The sequence below is a fragment of the Bos mutus genome, chromosome 3 (assembly GCF_027580195.1).
Source record: "Bos mutus isolate GX-2022 chromosome 3, NWIPB_WYAK_1.1, whole genome shotgun sequence".
Classification (NCBI taxonomy): Eukaryota; Metazoa; Chordata; class Mammalia; order Artiodactyla; family Bovidae; genus Bos; species Bos mutus.
Window position 1 is genome coordinate 97,120,900 of NC_091619.1, and position 24,187 is coordinate 97,145,086.

The 24,187-nt window shown below is 44.2% G+C and overlaps 1 pseudogene; it reads left to right on the top strand.

Annotated features, from left to right (window-relative positions):
• Positions 1-24,187, top strand: part of LOC102269805 (cytochrome P450 4A11-like) — a 35,220-nt pseudogene that overhangs the window by 5,328 nt on the left and 5,705 nt on the right.

The following is a 24,187-nucleotide window of genomic DNA, read 5'->3' on the forward strand; positions in this document are numbered from 1 at the left end:
AAGTTTGTAGTTTAGCCAGAATAACACATCTCATCAATGACATTAGGCATTGAGGAACTACTGTAAAACAATGTGTTAGCGTTGCCTTAAGGAACAAAGCAGAGGAGGGGTTATTTTGGGATAAAAAGGGATGCCTGAGACCCCTTCAATGCCCACTTCTGAAGGTTGGAGAGGACCCTTAAAGGAGGTTAAAAGTGAAAAGGCCGCTCCAGTGTCTATTAGGAATGAGATTTTGTGTCTAGCCACTCTGCCAATTTACCTGAAGCTCCGAGTCCATCTGTATGGGGCGGAGTTGGGGTCTGGAGCTTGGGCTCCGTCACTGGAATAACTCAGCCACAATTGGATCATCTCTCACCTCATCTGAGGAATCATGGTCTGGGGTGCCAGGGCCCCCCGAGTCTGGTTCCCGGCCCATTGTTGGGCCTGGGGTGGACCCCGAGATTTGGTGTGTAGTGTCTGAGGACAATCCACTTTCCAGTGGCCCCATTGTTTGCAGGTGGGGCAGGGTTTGGTGGGTGGCCGGGGGTTTGGGCAGGACCTAGGCCAGTCTCCTGTTTGGTTACATCTGAAGCAGGGGCCTGGAGGGTGAGGTCCCATACGGGTGGGCCAAGGTTGATGGGCCAAAGGGGTTGAATTTTTTTCTTGGATAGCTGCAGCAAATAAAGCATATTTGGCCTTTCTTTCCTTTTCTTTTTCTTTTTTCGCTTCTTCTTCCCTATTGTTGAAAACTTTAAAGGCTATTTCTAGGAGATCTCGCTGAAGGGTTTCGGGGCCCTTGTCTAACTGGCATAGTTTTTGGCAAATATCGGGGGCTGACCGGCTTATGAACTGGACATGTAGGTACAGAAGTCTGGCAGGGGTGGAAATATCTAGATTAGTGTATTTTTGGACTGCCTCAGTAAGCCCTGAAAGAAAAAGGACAGGATTTTCATCTTTTTCTTGAGTCACCTCCCTAATCTTATCATTCAGTTCAGTTCAGTTCAGTTGCTCAATCGTGTCCAACTCTTTGCGACCCCATGAATCACAGCACACCAGGCCTCCCTGTCCATCACCAACTCCCGGAGTTCACCCAAACTCATGTGCTTTGAGTCGGTGATGCCATCCAGCCATCTCATCCTCTGTCGTCCCCTTCTCCTCCTGCCCCCAATCCCTCCCAGCATCAGGGTCTTTTCCAATGAGTCAACTCTTCACATGAGGTGGCCAAAATATTGGAGTTTCAGCCTCAGCATCAGTCCTTCCAATGAACACCCAGGACTGGTCTCCTTTAGGATGGACTGGTTGGATCTCCTTGCAGTCCAAGGGACTTGCAAGAGTCTTCTCCAACAACACAGTTCAAAAGCATCAATTCTTTGGCGCTCAGCTTTCTTTATAGTCCAACTCTCACATCCATACATGACAACTGGAAAAACCATAGCCTTGACTAGACAAACCTTTGTTGGCAAAGTAATATCTCTGCTTTTTTTTTGTTTTGTTTTGTTTTGTTTTTCTGTTTTCAGTTTTATTTTATTTTTTAAATTAAATTTATTTATTTTAATTAGAGGCTAATTAGTTTAAATATTGTATTGGTTTTGCCAACATCAACATGAATCTGCCACAGGTGTACATGAGTTCCCAATCCTGGACCCCCTTTCTACCTCCCTCCCCATACCATCCCTGTGGGTCATCCCATCCCAGTGCACCAGCCCCAAGCTTCCTATATCCTGCATCGAACCTGGACTGGCGATTCATTTCTTATATGATATTATACATGTTTCAATGCCATTCTCCCAAATCATCCCCCCCCCCACAGAGTCCAAAGACCACCAGAAAATTACTAGAGCTAATTAATGAATATAGTAAAGTTGCAGGTATCTCTGCTTTTTAATATGCTATCTAGGTTGGTCATAACTTTCCTTCCAAGGAGTAAGCGTCTTTTAATTTCATGGCTGCAGTCACCATCTGCAGTGATTTTGGAGCCCAGAAAAATAAAGTCTGACACTGCTTCCACTGTTTCCCCATCTATTTCCTAGGAAGTGAAGGGACCAGATGCCATGATTTTCGTTTTCTGAATGTTGAGCTTTAAGCCAACTTTTTCACTCTCCTCTTTCACTTTCATCAAGAGGCTTTTTAGTTCCTCTTCACTTTCTGCCAGAAGGGTGGTGTCATCTGCATATCTGAGGTTACTGATACTTCTCCCAGCAATCTTGATTCCACCTTGTGCTTCATCCAGCCCCGCGTTTCTCATGATGTACTCTGCATAGAAGTTAAATAAGCAGGGTGACAATATACAGTCTTGATGTACTCCTTTTCCTATTTGGAACCTGTCTGTTGTTCCATGTCCAGTTCTAACTGTTGCTTCCTGACCTGCATACATGTTTCTCAAGAGGCAGGTCAGGTGGTCTGGTATTCCCATCTCTTTCAGAATTTTCCACAGTTTATTGTGATCCACACAGTCAAAGGCTTTGGCATAGTCAATAAAGCAGAAATAGATGTTTTTCTGGAACTCTCTTGCTTTTTTGATGATCCAGTGGATGTTGGCAACTTGATCTCTGGTTCCTCTGCCTTTCCTAAAACCAGCTTGAACATCTGGAAGTTCACGGTTTACATATTGCTGAAGCCTGGCTTGCAGAATTTTGAGCATTACTTTACTAGCATGTGAGATGAGTGCAATTGTGCAGTAGTTTGAGCACTCTTTGGTATTGCCTTTCTTTGGGATTGGAATGAAAACTGACCTTTTCCAGTCCTGTGGCCACTGCTGGGTTTTCCGAATTTGCTGGCATATGGAGTGCAGCACTTTCACAGCATCATCTTTCAGGATTTGAAATAGCTCAACTGGAATTCCATCACCTCCACTTGCTTTGTTCATACTGAATCTTATCATAGTTAACATGAATGTGATAGCCTTTTAGCATTCCTTCTAGTAAACAGGTGATCATATGGTGGGGGTACCGGATGCCAGCCTCACTGGTTTGATATGTCCATCGTGGCTGAGTTAAAGGAACACTGCATCATCAGCCACCAGATTAGTCCTATCTTGGTTATGGAGCTGATCACCATGAGTCCAGGCAGCCTGCCATATCTGTTCCTTTACATCAGGCATTAAAGTGGCATTTAAGATGTAATAAAGATCATTTCAGGTTAAATGATATGCTTCTGTAAGGCAGAGGAATTCTTTTCTGTATCTAGTAGGATTTTCTGAAAAGGATCCTAATCTTCCTTCAATTTGGCTCATATCAGAAATTGAGAAAGGCACATGAACCCGTGTAGGGCCCTCCGGTCCCGCTACCTCTCTGAAAGGAAACATGTGTTTGCTTCGGGTCCTGGCCAATGGAGGGAGGGTGGAAATCTCTTTTGGGGTGTCAGAGTCATCACTTCCTGTTTTGGAGGAGGAAGGGCTAAAGAATGGGGTCTCGTCCCAGAAAGCTTTCTCTCTGGGATGGTAGGGAGGAGGCTCATCTGCCGGGTCGAAATGGGGGGCTGAGAGTTTAGGGGGCCTTTTATGGGCTTTAGATTTAGATTCTTTTGTAATGGAGGGGGAGAGAGAGCAGAGGAGGATTTGAAAGGTAGAACAGTCCTTGCAGAGAGAAGGACAGATTCTAAGGTCCCAGAAGGCTTGAATATAGGGGACCTCTGACCATTTGCCATTCCGTTTGAGGAAGTTAGTGAGATCTGATAAAATGTTGAAATTGAAAGTCCCAAAACTCAGGTTTTGGTTATCCAGTTTGTATTGAGGCCAAATTTGAGTGCAAAGTGACTCGAGTTTATGAACCTTGAGATCGGTCAAGAGTAGAGGTTTGAGGTTTTGTTTTACACAGGCCAAGGGAGAGTCCTGTGGGACAGATTGGCTTGACCCCATATCAAATGGCTAGCGACTGTCTGGTCAAGAAAAGGTGGTCACCTAATCTTTGACTGGGCAAAGAGAGAGAGAGACTCTGAAGGAGGGAGGGGCGTCCCCCAAGTACCTCCCCAAAGGGCCTTTTGGCCAGAGGGTTCTCTGGGAACCCAGAAAGGACAATAGTCTATGGCAATAGTCTAGAGTACTGTCCGAGCTTACCTGGGCTACGGGGTCAGGCGAGAATTCATGGTGGATGGAGGGAGGTAGAATGGCAAAAGGCCTCTGTCCTGGAGTTGTTCGGTCTCATGGAAAAGAAAGTGTAGAGAAAAAAACAAGAGAGAGAGAGACCAATATTCTTCAGGTTATGTGGAAAACCAATAAAGCCCTTACACAGGACTTGTACTGCTCACGAAGGCATGGGGTGTCCTCTCAAGGAGGTCTTGAAAGCCCAGGCAGGAAAGTGAGCTCAGCAGGCTTCCATGCTCCAAAGAGCTGGCCATGGAGAACAAGAAGGAATCTCAACCTCCCGGGTTCTGGCACCAAAAAGTGTTGGGTAAGGGAGTTAGAGAAGGCCAGGTTTGGAAAAAGAACGAGACTGGCACTTTACAGGAACAGATCACCTCTAATGAGGTGAGAAGGGGCAGCAGTCAAATTAGTGAGCTGTTGCACTAACCCAAGAAAAGAGTAAGTATATATAGGCATACATGTGGAACTCCACTGTCTTAAGGGGGCCTGTTCTTCTCCAAGGTTGTTTGGAGTAGTTTTCTCTTAAACGGCTGGGGCAAGGAATTTTGGAGATCGGCCAGAGGCTGGACCAGCTGGGAGCTGAGCGTAATCAACCTTAATATCCATTTTTTTCTTCAGGTGAGAGAGTTCTTTGATTTGCATAGAATGATGGGGAGGACCAGGAGGGGAGTTTTAACTCCAGGCTATTTTGAGCCATGTAACTTTCTTTCATTTCCTTTTCTTAACATCCTTGATAACACATTTCTTGTCTTTTTGGTTATAAGAATTTTAACAGTTGTGAGGTGATCATTCATTGTGCTTTGACTTGCATTTCCCTAATGATTATTGATATTGAGCACCTTTTCATGTGCCTGTGGGCCATCTATATGTTTTCTTTTAAAAAATGCCTATCCATATCTTCTCCTCATTTCTAATCAGATATATAAGTCTGCTATTATTTTTATGAATTCTTTATGCATTTTTGTATACCAACCCTTTACCAGATACATGAATGGCAAATATTTTCTCCCATCTGGCAGGTTGCTTCTTCATTTTGTTGATCACTTTCTTTGCTGTGCAGAAGCTTTTCAGTTTAATCTGTATGTTATATCCCACTTGGTTATCTTTGCTTTTGGTGTCAAATTCAAAAAGTTATTGCCAAGACTGATGTCAATAAGTTTATCAACTATGTTTTCTTCTAATAGGATCTTTTGAGCTAATGTTCACGTCTCTAATCTATTTTCAGTTAAGTGTAAGATAGTGGTCCAGCATCATTGTTTTGCATGTTACTGTCCAGTTTTCCCAACACCACGTATTAAAGAGATTGTGTTTTTCCCATTGTATATTCTTGACTCCTTTGTCATGAATTAACCGACCACATATGTGTGGGATTATTTCTGGAATCTCTGTTCTATGTCAAAGATCTATGTGTCCATTTTTATGACAATACTGTGTTGTTTTGATTACTACAGCTTTGTAGTCTAGGCTGAAGTCTGGGAGCATGATACCTCCGGATTTGTTCATTTTCTCAAGATTGCTTTGGGTATGTGGGGACTTTCATGCTTCCACCTTTTACTTATTTATTTATTTTTAAATATAAATTCATTTATTTTAATTGGAGGCTAATTACTTTACAATATTGTATTGGTTTTGCCATACATCAACATGAATCCGCCATGGGTGTACATGTGTTCCCCATCCTGAACCCTCCTCCCACCTCCCTGCCTGTACCATCCCTCTGGGTCATCCCAGCACACCAGCCTCAAGCATCCTGCATCAAACCTGGACTGGTGATTCATTTCATATATGATATTATACATGTTTCAAGGCCATTCTCCCAAATCATCCCACCCTCTCCCTCTCCCACAGGGTCCAAAAGACTGTTCTATACATCTGTGTCTCTTTTGCTGTCTCACATACAGGGTTATCATTACCATCTTTCTAAATTCCATATATATGTGTTAGTATACTGTACTGGTGTTTTTCTTTCTTACTTACTTCACTCTGTATAATAGGCTTCAGTTTCATCCACCTCATTAGAACTGATTCAAATGTATTCTTTTTAATGGCTAAGTAATACTCCATTGTGTATATGTACCACTGCCTTCTTATCCATTCATCTGCTGATGGACATCTAGGTTGCTTCCATGTCCTGGCTATTATAAACAGCGCTGTGATAAACATTGGGGTACACGTGTCTCTTTCAATTCTGGTTTCCTCAGTGTGTATCCCCAGCAATGGGATTGTTGGATCGTATGGCAGTTCTATTTCCAGTTTTTTAAGGAATCTCCACACTGTTCTCCATAGTGGCTGTACTAGTTTGCATTCCCAGCAACAGTGTAAGAGGGTGCCCTTTTCTCCCCATGCTCTCCAGCATTTATTGCTTCTAGACTTTTGGATAGCAGCCATTCTGACTGGCGTGAAATGGTACCTCATTGTGGTTTTGATTTGCATTTCTCTGACAATGGGTGATGTTGAGCATCTTTTGATGTGTTTGTTAGCCATCTGTATGTCTTCTTTGGAGAAATGTCTGTTTAGTTCTTTGACCCATTTTTTGATTGGGTCATTTATTTTTCTAGAATTGAGCTGCAGGAGTTGTTTGCATATTTTTGAGATTAGTTGTTTGTCAGTTGCTTCATTTGCTATTATTTTCTCCCATTATGAAGGCTGTCTTTTCACTTTGCTTGTAGTTTCCTTTGTTGTTCAGAAGCTTTTAATTTTAATTAGGTCCCATTTGTTTATTTTTGCTTTTATTTCCAATATTCTGGGAGGTGGGTCATAGAGGATCCTGCTGTGATATATGTCGGAGAGTGTTTTGCCTATGTTTTCCTCTAGGAGTTTTATAATTTCTGGTCTTATGTTTAGATCTTTAATTCATTTTGAGTTTATTTTTGTGTATGGTGTTAGAAAGTATTCTAGTTTCATTTTTTTACAAGTGGTTGACCAGTTTTCCCAAATTAAGTTTGTTAATATTTTGTTGAAGATGCTTGTATAGATTTCCATGAGATATTAGCCTGAAAGTTTCTTTTCTTGAGATATCCTTATTTGGTTTTGTTACCAGGGTAATACTGGCCTCGTACAAAGGGTTTGGAAGTATGTTCACCTATTCTATTTTGAGAAGAGTTTCAAAAGAATAGGTATGAATTCTTCTTCAAAGTGAGAGAGTCATTTCCTAGGCAGGTTGATAGGGAGTCTAGGGGTCTCCAAGGAAAGAGGGGTCTGGAATTCTCAAGGAGGAAGAAAGGACAGACTTTTTTTTCTTTCTCCACATTCCTTAGGATTATATAACAATAATGTATCCTGCCTAAGGACAGTCTCTGGATTAAACCTTCTGTTATCTTAAAATGCAAATTATGGGAGTAGACCTGGTCTTTACAAGGATGTATCCTGCTTGAGGACAGTGTTATCTTAAAATGTAAATCATGGGAGTAGGTCTGATGAGGTCTTTACAACCTCCAGACATTCTTTGGATTATATAACTTCATTGTTAACACTAGCAAGCAGGTACTCTTTCTGCCCCCTTCTGATGCCTATGTCAGAAGCTTTCTCTATCTCCTTTATACTTTAATAAAACTTTATTACACAAAAGCTCTGAGAGATCAAGCCTCGTCTCTGGCCCCGGATTGAATTCTTCTCCTCCGGGGACCAAGAATCCTAGTGTCTTCGCATGATTCAACAACAACCTTTCATCTTGGGGGCTCGTCCAGGATCCTTCAGGACAAGGTAAGGATGCTTGGAGCTTTAGTTCTTTGTTCTCTTAGCAAACACGTTTTCTGCTGTGCTTTACTAACTCTACGGTGTGCTTGTGTGAATGAATGGCATGCCCTGCGTGAAGCAAGTAAGGAGCCCTGCTCTGCGGTTCCATAGTGATCTCATACGGCTTATGGCAGAAACCTGTTGGGGCGTTATACCGACCTGCCAATGCCAAGAGGCACCCAATGTCTCCTTCGGGAACCGACCAGAAGTGAGCAAAGTGTGTGGACCGAACTCTCCTTACTCAGTCAAACTTTTCGGCCTCTTTGACCATTTCATAACTCCTTGGGAATTAGAAGTACTAACCTAATCTATCGGATCGTAGACTTTCAAGGGACTTGTGATCTATACTGTTATTGTGTACTGTGGCTTAGGTCCCAAACTTGGATTGGTAGTCAAGAAAGCGCCTAGCCTCGCTAGGAATCAAAAGTTCAGAAGCTAGATGGAGCTCTAGCTCCAAGAACATTTCTGAGGTTAAAGGTTACTCAGATTGGGACTGCAATGGGTTTTTGTTTCTTTGGTAACGCCGGCTCTTAGTGGATCAGAGGAGGCTGTTATACTGGTGTGATGATGCTTGGAAAGAACATCTCAGTTTTATGTTCATGTCGGTCTTATTGTGGTCAGGAAATACTCAGGGTCGTGCACAGGCACTCAGGTGACGAATGTTTTCGTGGTCTTAGCTTGGGAGGCATTCCGGAAGGTTACTCTGATGGCACCCCGGGTGGCTTCAGAGGCAAGCAAGGTTAAAGGTGAAGAGCTGGACGTCAAGTAGGGATGCTATCAAGTCTACCCCTGGTACATCCCCACCCCATCTCAGTGGTAGAACCAGGAGGGATGCAGACTGCACCTGGGTCGGTAAGGGACAGACTAAGTCCCACCAGAAAGGAAAAGCTTTTGGTGTAACGTCTGTCTACACCCCCATCTAGAGCAGGGAGGGATGCCTCCGGTAGAAAAAATGGCATGGGTCGTTTTTTTTCTCTCTTACAGATGGGAGATAACAATTCCAGCCTCATTCCTTTGAACTGTATCCTGAAAAATTGGGATAGATTTGATCCCCAGGGCTTAAAGAAGACACACCTGGTCTTCCTATGTGATACTGCATGGCCACGGTATCCATCGGAGGACGGTGAACGGTGGCCACTTGGAGGGTCTTTTAAGTATAATACTGTTCTACAATTAGACCTGGTCTGTAAGGAACAAGGGAAATGGGTAGAAGTAGCATATGTGTTGCCCTTTTTCTCTCTGCGAAATATGCCAGACTTATGTCCTAAGGGTATAGATTTGGGCTTGAAACCTTCAGCTCCCTCCTTTACATCTCCTGTCTCAGTACGACCTCAGACTACTCTGGTTTCAGTAGAAACTCAGACCATCGAAGTAAGAGATGAGATGGAGGACAGGAGACAAAAAGAAAAAGAAAAACAGGTTTCTCCAATCTATCCCTGGGATCATATGCACAGAGCAGCCAGAGAGACTGAGGAACAGCCACACAAGCTGTTGCCTCTTTATGAAACACCCACCAGGAGAAATAATCAGTCTGTGAGAGTTAATAAGCCTTTCTTTTATCAAGAAATACAAAGAATCAAGGAAGATCTGGGAGACTATTTAGAGGACCCAGAAAAATATATTAGAGCCTTTAAAGGTGTTACTCTGCTTTATGACCTCACTTGGAAGGATGTGATGTATATCTTGGGACAAACACTGACTCCCAAGTCAAAGACTCGAGTTTTGGGAAAAGTGGTTGCTTATGGAAATGAATGGCTTGGTAATGAATCAGTAGGGAAGAGGGAGAACGAGATAGTGGCCCTCCCCACTGGGAATCAGGCGGTCCCAACTATAGAATCAGACTGGGACTACAATACAGCTAAAGGAAGATGAAATCAGAGTTATTTTGTTAGATGTATTCTTGAAGGACTTAGGCAGGCACGTTCTAAGCCTTAAACTATCGCAAGTTGGCAGACATAGAACAGGAGGAGAAGGAAGCTCCTGGTAAATTCCTAGATAGACTGAGAGAAGGCCTTCGCAGATTTACTGAGATTGATCCCGAAAGTGAAGAGGGAAAAGTGATCTTAAAGGATAGATTTCTCACTCAGTCGGCTCCAGATATCCGCCGTAAGCTATTAAAACGGGCGTATGAACCAAATCAGTCTTTAGATACTCTATTACAACTGGCTCAGACAGTCTATTATGGTAGGGAATATGAGGAAAAGAAAGAAAGGCAAAAAAAGACAAAGGAAAAGGCGGAAGCCTTCGCCATGGCTATGAACAGCCTGAGAAAAATGCCCAGAGGGGCCCAGGTGAAAAGGGATGGGCTTGCTATTACTGTGGGAAGGAGGGGCACCTCAAGCGGGATTGCCCTCAGGCATCTAAGCCGCCCCCGGCTTCATGTCCGGTCTGCTGCAAAGGACCACACTGGAAGAGAGACTGCCCCCAGAGGCGTAGGTCTCCCGGGTCGGACTCTCAAGACAATCAGGACTGAAGGTGCCCGGGGGTCCCCACACAGGCTCCCATCCTAATTACACCTGAGGAACCCCAGGTATTAATAGTTGTGGGGGGCCAATCCGTCGATTTCCTTTTAGATACTGGGGCAACTTATTCTGTGCTTACTGAAGCCCCTGGCCCACTTTCTTCCCAATCCGCTTCCGTAATGGGACTGTCTGGACGAGCCAAAAGGTATTATTTCAGTTATTCTTTATCTTGCAACTGGGATTCTGTGCTGTTTTCACACGAGTTTCTGATCGTGCCAGACTCTCCCTCACCCCTTTTGGGAAGGGATATACTGAGCAAGGTCCATGCCTCTGTTTTCATGAATATGGAGCCCTTCCTTTCTCTCCCTTTAGTTGAACAAAATGTAAATCCTAGAGTATGGGCTGATGGAAAATCTGTGGGTCGAGCACAAAATGCTATTCCTGTACTTGTTAAGCTCAGAGACCCACACGTATTTCCACATAAGAAGCAGTATCCACTGAAACCTGAAGTTAAGGAAGGGTTAAAACCCATCATCAAAAATTTAAAGGAGCAGAGACTATTAATTCCCTGTACCAGTCCTTGCAACACTCCTATTTTGGGTATAAAGAAATCAAATGGTAAATGGAGACTAGTTCAAGATTTATGAATAATAAATGAGGCTGTAGTTCCTTTACACCCCGTGGTGCCTAATCCTTATACCCTATTGTCTGAAATTCCTGAACGGGCCAAATATTTCTCAGTAATTGATTTAAAGGATGTCTTCTATTCAGTGCCTTTGGCGGAAGAAAGTCAATTTCTTTTTGCCTTTGAAGACCCTACACAGCCAGCTTCTCAGTTAACCTGGACAGTTTTGCCTCAGGGATTTCGTGACAGTCCTCACTTATTCGGACAAAGTTTGTCACGGGATCTACAAAACTTTAATAGCTCTGAAGCAGTGGTGTTACAATATGTAGATGATATTTTGCTCTGTGCTGAGACAGAGGAAGCTTGTTTGCGAGCCTAAGAAGATTTCTGAAACTTTCTGGCAGACTGTGGTTACAAGGCATCAAGAGAAAAGGCTCAGCTTTGTCAACAATCGGTTAGATATCTGGGCCTAATCATATCAGAAGGGACTAGGGCCATAGGCCCTGAGAGAATTAAACCTATACTAAATCATCCCCTACCTATGACTTTAAGACGATTGAGAGGATTTTGGGGAATCACAGGTTACTGTCGCATTTGGATTCCGGGTTACGGGGAACTTGCCCGGCCTTTATATAAACTTATAGCTGAAACTCAGCAGGCCCAAACCGACGAACTGGTTTGGTCTCCAGAAACTCAAAAGGCTTTTAAGGTTCTTCAGACTGCATCCTGCAAGCTCCAGCTCTGAGCTTGCCCACAGGGTCAGAATTTGTTTGTCACTGAAAGAAAAGATGTGGCATTGGGAGTTTTGACACAACCCCGAGGGCCTCACCAGCAACCTATTGCGGGTGGCCCCACTGCCTAAGAGTAATTGGGGCAGCGGCTTTATTAGCACCTGAAGCTTTAAAAGTAATTAATGGATGAAACCTTACTGTACTGACTTCTCATGATGTGAGTGGAATCTTAACTTCTAAGGTTAATATTTGGATGACAGACAGTAGGCTTCTTAAGTATCAGTCATTGTTGTTAGAAGGACCAGTAACTAAGCTTAAAGTTTGTGGAAATTTAAATTCTGCCACTTTCCTTCCTGAGAAGGAAAATGAAACACCTGATCACGATTGTTCTCAATTCCTAACTTTAAACTATGCAGCTCGGGAGGATCTAAAGGATACCCCATTAGACGATCCTTGGAAATATTTACAGATGGCAGTTCTTTTGTTCAGGATGGAAAGCTCCTGACATGGAAATATTTACAGATGGCAGTTCTTTTGTTCAGGATGGAAAGCGTAAAGCAGGTTACTCCGTGGTGACTGCTAAACAGGTTTTGGAAGCAAAATCTCTCCCCCAGGGAACCAGTGCTCAGTTAGCGGAGCTTGTGGCTCTGACCCGAGCTCTAGAATTAAGCAAAAGGCAGCGGATGGGCCTGATAATCTATGTGAGTCTACTTCTGCTGACTCCAAAAATCCTGAGTCTGCCATTTGATCCTCAAGACAATGTCTTCCTGTCCTGGGCTCACTCCTATGCTACATTCCACAATCGGTCTAACTGCTGGTCTGCAGAGCGCTCCCCTCTTCATCAGTGGAAGACTTCCCGTGGTGGACATCCCCACTTCAAGGAAAAGACTTTCTCCAAGTCTGTGAATACCTTCAACAACAATCACATGCGATGCCTCTTCTTCATCTGATGACATCTACCAACCCTAAAATGGACTGGTGCAACACGTTGCACTTTAACTATGGACATAATGTGACTTTTAATTTTGATTTTAACTTGTTTTAATGACTATGTTGCCTGCATCTGTAATTGTATAACTGGATTTGTTTCTAGCCGCATGAAAGCTTTTAAGTTACAAATGGTTGCTCAAACTCCTGCTACTGCTGTAGCTTCCTCCAGCTACTATTTGGGGCCCCTGGATCAGATATCCTCAATATGAGGATTAGGAGAATATGTTGCCTCACCAATTTAGGGACAACGCCCCTTGTCAGCTCAGAAGCAGTTATGGAACAAGAACAACACCCCTTTTCCCTAGGCAACATAATTCCTCTAAAAGAAAAGGGGGGAATGAGAGAGTCATTTCCTAGGCAGGTTGATAGGGAGTCTAGGGGTCCCCAAGGAGAGAGGGGTCTGGAATTCTCAAGGAGGAAGAAAGGACAGACTTTTTTTTCTTTCTCCACATTCCTTAGGATTATATAACAATAATGTATCCTGCCTAAGGACAGTCTCTGGATTAAACCTTCTGTTATCTTAAAATGCAAATTATGGGAGTAGACCTGGTCTTTACAAGGATGTATCCTGCTTGAGGGCAGTGTTATCTTAAAATGTAAATCATGGGAGTAGGTCTGATGAGGTCTTTACAACCTCCAGACATTCTTTGGATTATATAACTTCATTGTTAACACTAGCAAGCAGGTACTCTTTCTGCCCCCTTCTGATGCCTATGTCAGAAGCTTTCTCTATCTCCTTTATACTTTAATAAAACTTTATTACACAAAAGCTCTGAGAGATCAAGCCTCGTCTCTGGCCCCGGATTGAATTCTTCTCCTCCGGGGGCCAAGAATCCCGGTGTCTTCACATGATTCAACAACAACCTTTCAAAAGGTTTGGTAGAACTCACCAGTGAAGCTGTCTGGTCCTAGACAATTTGTTTATTGAAAGTTTTTGATTACTGATTCGATCTCCTTACTACTAATCAGTAAGTTTAGGTTTTCTCTTTTCTTCATGTTTCAGACTTGGTAGGTTGTACGCTTTTAGAAATTTTTCCATTTCTTCTAGGTCATAAAATTTGTTGGCATGTAGTTATTCATAGTATTCTCTTATGTACATTGTATTTCTGTGGTATCACTTGTAACATCTTTTTTTTTTTTTTCTTAGTGAGTCTAGGTAAAGTTTCCTCAGAAAAAAGCAACAAGTTTTAACACAAGTTTTAAAAAAGACAAGTTTTTTTTTTTCTTTAAGAACAGGTTGCAACAAACAGTGTATTAAAGGCTCCCAAGCAGAGTGTAAAATTGTTGATTATATAACTGTGTTCTAACATAGTATAAAAGGGAATTTCTAGAACTACTCCTGCTACAACTGTAGTACTTCAGTGAAGTAGGACTGAAACTGGTGTTGGATCCTCTATGGCTGATGGAAAGTGAGGGGTATTGTCCAAAGTGAGCACATTTTCTGGTTGCAGCTCAAAGTAAACCTATTGGTAGGGAAATAGTATAATTAAGATCTAGGATAAAACTTGATTGATATTCTCATGTATTTGAATGGAGAAGTAATTATGTATTGATATTGCAAAACCAATCATTCCAGTGTGATCATAGGGCTTCCCTGGAGGCTGAGACAGTGAAGAATCTACCTGCAATGCAGGAGACCCAGGTTTGATCCCTGGGTCAGGAAGATCATCTGGAGGAGGGCATAGCAACGCACTCCAGCATTCTTGCCTGGAAATTTCTATGGACAGAGAGTCCATGGGGTCACAAGACCCAGAAAAGCCCTCAGTGACTAACCGGTCATTAAAATGTGATTATGAAAATGTGCCTAAGGGTTGTTAATTAGCCTCAGTCACAACCAGGAGGTAGGTAGGAGAGGATAAGACAAGGGACTGGGAGGGCCGGAATGGCTCAGGTTCTTAAAGTATGGTAATGGTCAGCAAGCCCACAGGACAAAGTCTTGTTGTGTAATAATCACATGGTTCCTGGGGAAAAGCCAGCTAACCTCTCAGGTCTTGACCCCTCACCCAGTCCAGGGAGCTCACTCCTCTTCAGGCCCTGTGCTGGTAACCTCGGGTCTGTCAGACACCCCTTCCTTAAGGAGATCTCAGGCTGTCCTGGCAGCCCTGCCCTTAGAAGACAACAGCTGTTCCTTCCTGAGTCTCCCTGTTCTCCAGGCTGAGCACCTTCAGCTGTTCTCACAGGCTTCCCCATGCTTCCCTGCCCATTCTTCAATCCCATCCTCCCTGCCTGGACCTGAGCTTGCCTTGGACACAGATATCAATCTGATGAGTCAGCCCTGCGGGTCCACTGTGTGTGGAGACAACAGACAGGAATCTAAGATGGTGTCATGTCAAGGAAAAGAGGCTCACCTGCTGTGTGGGGAGTTACGTCAGGAAGAGTAGGCCAACTGGCTTGATTTTGTGAAACACAGGACTTTGTTTAAACTGACATTCCCAGACAGAATGACCAGCCTCAAGGATGGCATCTGGCAAAGGGTGCTGATATTTGACTTGTGCCCTTAAATTGGGTCTGGTTATCTCTGGGCGTTCTTCCCTCATACAGTGTGCTGTGAGTTTCCTGGGGCTGAGGTATCATCTCCTCCCTGTACCCCTGAACTCAGCAGAGAGACTGACCTGGAGGGATGCTCAGCCCAGGTGTGTGGAGAGAGAGAGAAATGAGCCACTTGCAGGCTGGGGAAGTGCAGCATCTACCACCCCTGAAGGAGGCAGCACTCAGCCCTGTGGCGGGTCGGGGCTGGGGGGTAGAGAGGGTGAGGGCTCACCGTGGGGCCAGTCTTTTCAAGAGAAGGAGTCTCAGTCATTATCAGCAGAACGGAGGTAAGACGGGGACTGTTAGAATCAGCTACAGAGAGATGCCAAAGCCCAGTTTGTTCATGGATGTTGTATTAGATTTCCAGAGTATTTTGATTTTCAGAACTTGTGGTCTTTTTTTGGGTGCAAATGTCAATTTTCTGAGCTAAGGGTTGACACATGGAACCAATAAAACATTTTCACTGATGTTCCCATTTCACCGATGGCCATTACGTAATAAATAGACTCTGTAAGTAGACAATTTCTCTTATGTTGATTGTATTACTCATGGTGCTTTGATAATGGCTCAGATGGTAAAGAATCTGCCTGCAATGCAGGAGACCTGGGTCTGATCCCTGAAACGGGAGGATCCCCTGGAGAAGGGTACAGCTACCACTCCATTATACTTTGGAGTATATTGGAGAATTGCAATACGTAGACGAATTCTAAGGACAGAGGAGCTTGGCAGGCTGCAGTCCATGAAGTGGCAAAGAGCAGGACATGACTGAGCTACTAACACAAACACATGGTACTTAATCATTTGTCAATATCTGCTGGTCTAATATAGCAATTGCAACCAAATACTTCTAGCTCTTATAATAGATTTTTTTCAATACCTGTGTTATTGGCTCAGTTAGAAATTAGAATGCCAACTTAATTGGGTTGAACAAATGACATGCCCAGGAAGAAGGATTTGCAGGCATCTGGCTTTCTTGGACACCAAGCAATCAGAAAAAGACCAGGTCCTCTGGGTCCACCAGAGGAGATCCAAGAAAACTAGGTAACATAGCTGGAGTGTTAGGAGGCTCCTAAAGGTCAGTTCCTGCACTGGATCAGTAGAACAAGACAGATCAAATGATGGTCGTGACTTTGGAGCACAGAGCAGCCCCCAGAATGCACTCAAGCAGGACATGTCTCAGGTCAGGGTGGGATTGTCAGCCCGCACTAGAAGAGGAGCTCCATAAAGGCAAGGATTCTGTTGCTTACTGCTGAATCTCTTGCTCCTAGGATGGCAATTCATCCAAAGTAAGTCCTCAACATATAGGTATCAAATAAATGAATAACTGAGCTCATCTACCCACCTACTCTTTCATGTACTTGGCATCCACTGTGGTGGAAACATTATGGGATGTCTGCCCAGCTCATTTGCTCTGAGATCTCTTCCCTCAAAAAAGGTGGGTCTTTGGAAGGCCTATTCACCCCAGCCACAGTTGATTGTAACAGATGGACCACTTGGCCATGATATTAGAATCAGAGTGTTGGAACAGGATTCAACAGGTCCCCTCAGGCTTAAGGGTGGCAGAATGGGGAAACGTGCCAACCCCAGAAGAGTAAACATTCCGTCCTCCACTGCCCAGACTCTGCCCAAGGACAGGGACTGTGTCTGTTGATTCATGACTGTATCACCAACTCCTAGAAAACTGTCTGTTTAAGGTAGAGCCTCCTTAGACACTTGCAGAGGGATGACTGCATGGATGTACCGAGAGAAGGAATGGGAGACACAGTCCTGGCAGCCCTCCAGTCCCTGGTTCTCCCCTTCCACACCCTGGCTGCCCCTGCCCTCATGCTCTGTGAGATGTCCCTGAGCCCCAGCTTTATTTTTGTGCTTCCTTCTTTCCTACATTAGCTATGATTCTATCTGACACTTACAAACAGAATTTTGTATTAAAACTCACTCATCACTCTTACATGTACTCATTCCTTCTTCATGAACTTATTGCTTCTTTGAAAAGTGAGGCTTAATCTCTATGAACATGCTCTACACTCGCTCTAAAAACAGGGATGATAGATATGAAAGACAAGCCTGTCAACATGATGCCAAGCGTTTAGAACACTGAATGGAAACGTGATAAGAGAGGCACCCAGGGAGTCTTGAGAATCCTAGGAAGGGACACCTTGGGGTCAGCAGCTTTGGGCTTAAATGATCTCACCTGGGTATATATCCTTTACATGGGTTTCCTCATTCTTCAGTGAAACAAGATCAAGTAATATTCCCCCCTCATACAGGTTTGCCTTAATTTTACATAAGCCTATGAAAATGTTTTGTACTCCATGGAGTTAATCCCTGAACATTTGTCAAGCATTCACTGTGTTTAAAGTTCTAATGGCAGTTCTGAGTGAGAAACAAACAAGGAAACTAAATCAGATCTTAGGCCAAGTTCTGGAGAGATAGTAGAAGTCTGGATCAGAGTCTGACTCAGCAGTTCTAGTCTTTGATCTCTGTGGATACCCTCAGAACCATCTCGCCATGCCTGTGCAAACATTCAGCCTTACCTCAAGCACTTGACCTTGAAACAGAGTTGCTGCTGTTTTTTATTTTTTGCTCTTGTTATAGTTCCAAAGGAATAGAGTCAGCAACAACTTCTGAAAAGGACAGAGAAATTCCCATGTATTTGTCCTCAATTTCCATGGGTGAGCAAGGTTAGCCCTGTGACCTCTGACCCTAACGGCATGAAGGTGGTCCTGCCAAGGACAGGTAGAATGAAACCCACATGCCAGCAGGAGCAAATATTCCCTCTGGAGTACATGCCCTGGGTCTGTGAAATTCCAACAGAGACTGGCCCTTCATCATCAGTATGCGACTCTACCAGCCATCCTTGAAGCCTGAGAGAGTCAGGGATGGGAGGTAAGTTCATAGTGGGTGAGACAGGTCGATAGCTGAGAATCATCAGGAAGGGAAGGCCGTTCATAGTATTATTATTATTAAAAATAGTCATGATAGTAGCAACAACTCTCTGTAGTGTTTTCTCAGATCTAAAGAATAAGAGATAACAAGTACTATTAACATGAACTCTTATTAAGCACCAGATGTGTTCCCCATTCACCACAAATAGAAAAAGGCTGCACGTAGCAACGAAGACCCAGCACAACCTGTGTTTAGCACAACAGACTAAATTAATTTTAAAAATTTTTAATTAAAAAAATAACCCTATAAGCTGCACAATTTTATTCTTCATATACTAGAAAGGAGGGGATTCTTTCATGATGTATCACTATGGATAAAACTTCTGAGATGTCTCAGTTTTCTTAATTTTTTCTGTACAATAAATAAGTAATAACGACTATCAAAGGAAAGAGATTTTTAAATGTTTTCAGAATGTGATCATACTTCAAACATATATGAGTTTTTATAACTCATTTTAAAAAACTTTTATTCCCATGCAGTTGATTTACCTTGTTCTGCAGTGTTAGGTGTACAGCACAGGGATTCAGATTCCTTTCCCTTACAGCTTACTACAAAATATTGAGCGTAGTTCCTCGTTTTATACTGTAGGTTCTTGTTTCTCCTACTCTTTTTTAACCTTTATCTCAAACTGTCACATCTAAATGGTACAGCAATTTTGGAAATTCACTTGCTGGAAATGTACTGGCCTTCCTGACTTTTCCTGTCACATACCTCCTTCTGACAATCTGGGTTCCTCCTATGCAGTCCCCAGTCACTCCTCTGATCCAGTCTCCCCGACCCCCACACACATCCATCTGTGGTCCAGGGAATGGTACTTTCCTGTTGGAGGGGCAGATGTGGTTCCAGTACTGGGGGATGCTGACCTCAGCCTTCCACCATGACATCCTGAGGCCCTCCATGGGGCACATGGCCTACTCTGTCCAACTGATGGTGGTGAGTCCACCTCTCTTTCATCTGCACATATCACACCAAGCTCAATCCATAGTTCACTCTCAAACAGATATATCTGTCAAACATCCATCAGACACAGCCCCCCAGAATAATGCGGTCAATCCCAGAGACACACATGTCACACACTGGAAGTGCACAAACACATTGTCAAATGCTGAAACTCTCTTCTACAGCCAAGCCTGTTCCCTCTTGCAGACACATGGACACATTATTACCCATCTTATGTGGCACACACTTCAACACACATGTGCTACTGCCATATAGAGGTAAGATTTGCAGCTATGATGGGGCTGCATCTGGGCCCCCAGAGTCCTCAGCTCTGGCTGGGAACCACTGTTCTGGGACAGATTCAATTATCAAGGGGAGAAAGTCTCACCTGCAGAAGGAGGGAGAGCTGGAGAAGGAGAGGAAATGGAGGCCCTTGGACTTCCTGGACATCCTCCTCTTTGCCAGAGTGAGTGTGGGCAGGAGAGGCCTGAGCCTTTGGGCAGAAGCACACAGGAAGGGCAGACCCTGCACACTGGCCCTGCCTCCACAGATGAAGACTGGGAGCAGCTTGTCTGACAAGGACCTCCATGCCGAAGTGGACAAGGTCATGTTCAAGGGTCAGGAGACAACAACCAGTGGCATCTCCTGGATCCTCTATTCTCTGGTCTCCCACCCTGTGCATCAGCAGAGGTGACAGAAGAGATCCAGAGGCTCCTGGGGGATGGTGCCTCCATCACATGGTGAGTGTCCTGGAGATGGAAGAATCCTGTCCCACCTAGGTAGAGAGAATCCTGGTTGTCCAGTCCTGCCTGCCCTCAGGTGGGCTTCCTTTCAGGGACCATCTGGACCAGATGCCTTATACCACACGTGTATCAGGAGGCACTGAGATTCTACCCACCAGTACCAGTTATTGGCAGAGAGCTCAGCAAGCCCATCACCTTCCCTGTTGGACACTCCTTACCTGCATGTATAAACTTCATCTCACCACTCAGCTAATCACTCTGTAGGACCACGTGGTAGATCAGAAATCCACGTGTGCTTTTCTAGTTGTGTGATGACATGACTATTGTACCCAACTTAAGGTAATTATTTACTCTGTAAAGTCACTTGCTCATTGGAAGAAAAGCTATGAGTAACCTAGACAGCGTATTATAAAGCAGAGCCATTACTTTGCCAACAAACATCTGTCTAGTCAAAGCTATGGTTTTCCAGTAGTCATGTATGGATGTGAGAGGGACCATAAAGAAAGCTGAGCACTGAACTGTGGTGTTGGAGAAGACTCTTCAGAGTCCCTTGAACTGCAAGGAGACCAAACCTGTCAATCCTAAAGGAAATCAGTCCTGAATATTTATTGGAAGGACTGATGTTGAAGCTGAAACTCCAATACTTTGGCCACCTGATGCGAAGAAATGACTCATTAGAAAAGACCCTGATGCTGGGAAAGATTGAAGGCAGGAGGAGAAGGGGACAACACGAGTCTGAGCAAGCTCTGGGAGTTGGTGATGGACAGGTAAGCCTGGCGTGCTGCAGTCCATGGGGTCACAAAGAGTCAGACACTACTGAGCACTGAGCAGCTGAACTGAGCTAGGATAAGGTGTGTGAAATGCATGACACAGAACATGAACACAGCAAAAGCTCAACAAACAAATGTTTGCTCCTGAATGTCATCTTGTAATAGGCCCTAAAATTCTAATTCCTTGAGATGTGAAGGCTTCAGAGAAGAGCAGACAGAAGCCAGAGGTGTGATTCTTCCATATGGGGTCTAAATATAGGAAGGAGCTCAGGAACTCCACTGTTATGGGTCAGATGGCCCAGTCTCTGAGGAGCCCTCTGATGGATGGCAGAGAACAGTCAATGATGAGGTCTGAGAGCCCTGCCATGGCTGGAGGCTACCCATTGGCTCACCTCCAAGTGGGTCTGAATTCCAGCCCTGCCACTCCTAGTTCTGTGATCATAGACACATCCCTTACCTCTTGGAGGCTCAGGGGCTTCATCTCATCACAGGGACAGGACTACCTTCCTTGAGGGCTGTGTGAGGATTAAATGAGTTATTGCACATTCCCCAAGGGCCATGATGGCACTTGATAAATATAGGTTGTCACCTGAGTTGCTCCTAAATGTAACCTGGGAATTATTTTACTTCTCAATTTGGGGCCATGGTTAGCTAGTCCTAATCTGTGCTCATGTGCTTTGTCATGCCCAGACTGCCTGTCTTGCAAGACCACCATTTCTTTTAGAGTGATGGAAATACTGTTGCAGAAGTTGGTCTGTCAAGAAACCAAGCACCGCATTCGGAAAGTCGGAAATTTCAGGTTTACTACGCTGGTGAGCCCAGAGGAGTTAACACTTCCAGTTCTGAGGCTTGAAAAACCGAGTTACAGAGCTTTTATAGACAGGGCATGACACCAGACTTTAGTGGGCATCTCTAACTCTTTATAGGCTAGTTCAAACTAGGGGTGTCCTGCAGGCAGAAGCAGCAGTTAGGACACAGCAGGGGAGATGCCTGACCTTTCCATAAACATGGTTAAGCATGATTACAGGGGCTGGGTAATTGACATGGGTGATGGAAGTAAGTTTCAGCTGCTAGCCTTGTAAGTTTCTGTCTTTCTGAAACTATGTAACTTACATGACTTTGCAGGAGCTAGCTGAGTTGCAGAAGCAGAAAGAGCATGAGGTTATTTCCAGCTGGGTGCAAGGTTTTAAATTTTCCTCTTCAGTATGATGGCCAAGGGAGAAGGGGATTGGATGCTCTCTCCATACCAACTCCTTCACCTGCTCCTGCTCTGGGATACTTATCCCCTGGTGGATTGGTGGGAGGAGTTTGACCTCACTTGTCCTGGCCCCGGTACTCTCTCTTCAGGTGTTTGACTCATCCTAGTCTGCACCAGGTCCTGCTGGACACAACCATGCCTTCCTCCCCTTCTCAGGAGGATCGGGTGAGGCCTTTGTACTTGGGGAAGAGGTGTGACTGGTTGCTACCCCATGTGTGTGACTGTCTACATTCATATGAAGTACACACAGTTATGTTCTTGTATGCTGATGTGTTTGTTAAGAAGGCATGGGTCTCCATGTATAAGAATTGCATCAGGGCCTGCCATGGAGATATTGACCTCCTGACATCCACAATGATTGGCCACATTTCCATGTCAGTGGCCTGTCCAAATTATTCTTGGATTTTGGTCACTTTAAGAGTATGACTTTTTAATTTTAGAAGTTTTCATGAAAGTTGAACTTCAGATGTTTGTTTTCACAATTATCAGTCATCTTTAAAAGTGGTTTTCTCTCTTACCACATTCCTAGTCCAGCGCACTGCCTTTTCTGCTTAATTCACCAACTAGCCCCTCTCTATATCTGTCCTGTTTGCATGAGCTTGGATTTCCAGCTGCCCTCCATGCCCTGAGGTTTCAAGTCAGGTCTGTGATCAGTTACAGTTGCCATTTGAAGAAAGTTACACAGTCATGTGTGTGTTCTCTATTTCTGTAGTCCATCCCAACAAAATTTTGGCTGTATATTCCTATAAGCATTACACTTCTCCCAGCTGCTAAAATTCTTTTTGTGTTCAGTTCAGTTCAGTCGCTCAGTCGTGTCTGATTCTTTGTGACCCCATGAATCGCAGCACATCAGGCCTCCCTGTCCATCACCAACTCCCAGAGTTCACTCAAACTCATGTGCATCGAGTCAGTGATGCCTTCCAGCCATCTCATCCTCTGTCGTCCCCTTCTCCTCCTGCCCCCAATCCCTCCCAGCATCAGGGTCTTTTCCAATGAGTCAACTCTTCTCATGAGGTGGCCAAAGTACTGGAGTTTCAGCCTCAGCATCAGTCCTTCCAATGAACACCCAGGACTGATCTCCTTTAGGATGGACTGATTGGATCTCCTTGCAGTCCTAGGGACTTTCAAGAGTCTTCTCCAACACCACAGTTCAAAAGCATCAATTCTTCAGTGCCCAGCTTTCTTTATAGTCCAACTCTCACATCCATACATGACTACCGGAAAAACTATAGCTTTGACTAGATGGACCTGAGAGAGTCATTCCTAGGCAGGTTGATAGGGAGTCTAGGGGTCCCCAAGGAGTTAGGGATCTGGAATTCTCAAAGAGGAAGAAAGGACAAACTTTTTTTCCTTCTCTACCTTCCTTTGGATTATATAACAATAATGTATCCTGCCTGAGGACAGTCTCTGGATTAAACTTTCTGGCTAATTCTGTTATCTTAAAATGTAAATTATTGGAGTAGACCTGGTTTTTACAAGGATGTATCCTGCCTGAGGACAGTCTCTGGATTAAACCTTCTGGCTAATTCTGTTATTTTAAAATGTAAATTATGGGAGTAGGTCTGGTGAGGTCTTTACAACCTCCAGACATTCTTCGGATTCATTGAGATCAGATCAGATTAGATCAGTTGCTCAGTCGTGTCCGACTCTTTGCGACCCCATGAATCGCAGCACGCCAGGCCTCCCTGTCCATCACCAACTCCCGGAGTTCACTCAGACTCACATCCATTGAGTCAGCGATGCCATCCAGCCATCTCATCCTCTGTCGTCCCCTTCTCCTCCTGCCCACAATACCTCCCAGCATCAGAGTCTTTTCCAATGAGTCAACTCTTCTCATGAGGTGGCCAAACTACTGGAGTTTCAGCCTCAGCATCAGTCCTTCCAAAGAAATCCCAGGGCTGATCTCCTTCAGAATGGACTGGTTGGATCTCCTTGCAGTCCAAGGGACTCTCAAGAGTCTTCTCCAACACCACACTTCAAAAGCATCAATTCTTCGGTGCTCAGCCTTCTTCACAGTCCAACTCTCACATCCATACATGACCACTGGAAAAACCATAGCCTTGACTAGACGAACCTTTGTTGGCAAAGTAATGTCTCTGCTTTTCAATATGCTATCTAGGTTGGTCATAACTTTCCTTCCAAGGAGTAAGCATCTTTTAATTTCATGGCTGCAGTCACCATCTGCAGTGATTTTGGAGCCCAGAAAAATAAACTCTGACACTGTTTCCCCATCTATTTCCCATGAAGTGGTGGGACCGGATGCCATGATCTTCGTTTTCTGGATGTTGAGCTTTAAGCGAACTTTTTCACTCTTTACTTTCACTTTCATCAAGAGGCTTTTTAGTTCCTCTTCACTTTCTGCCATAAGGGTGGTGTCATCTGCATGTCTGAGGTTATTG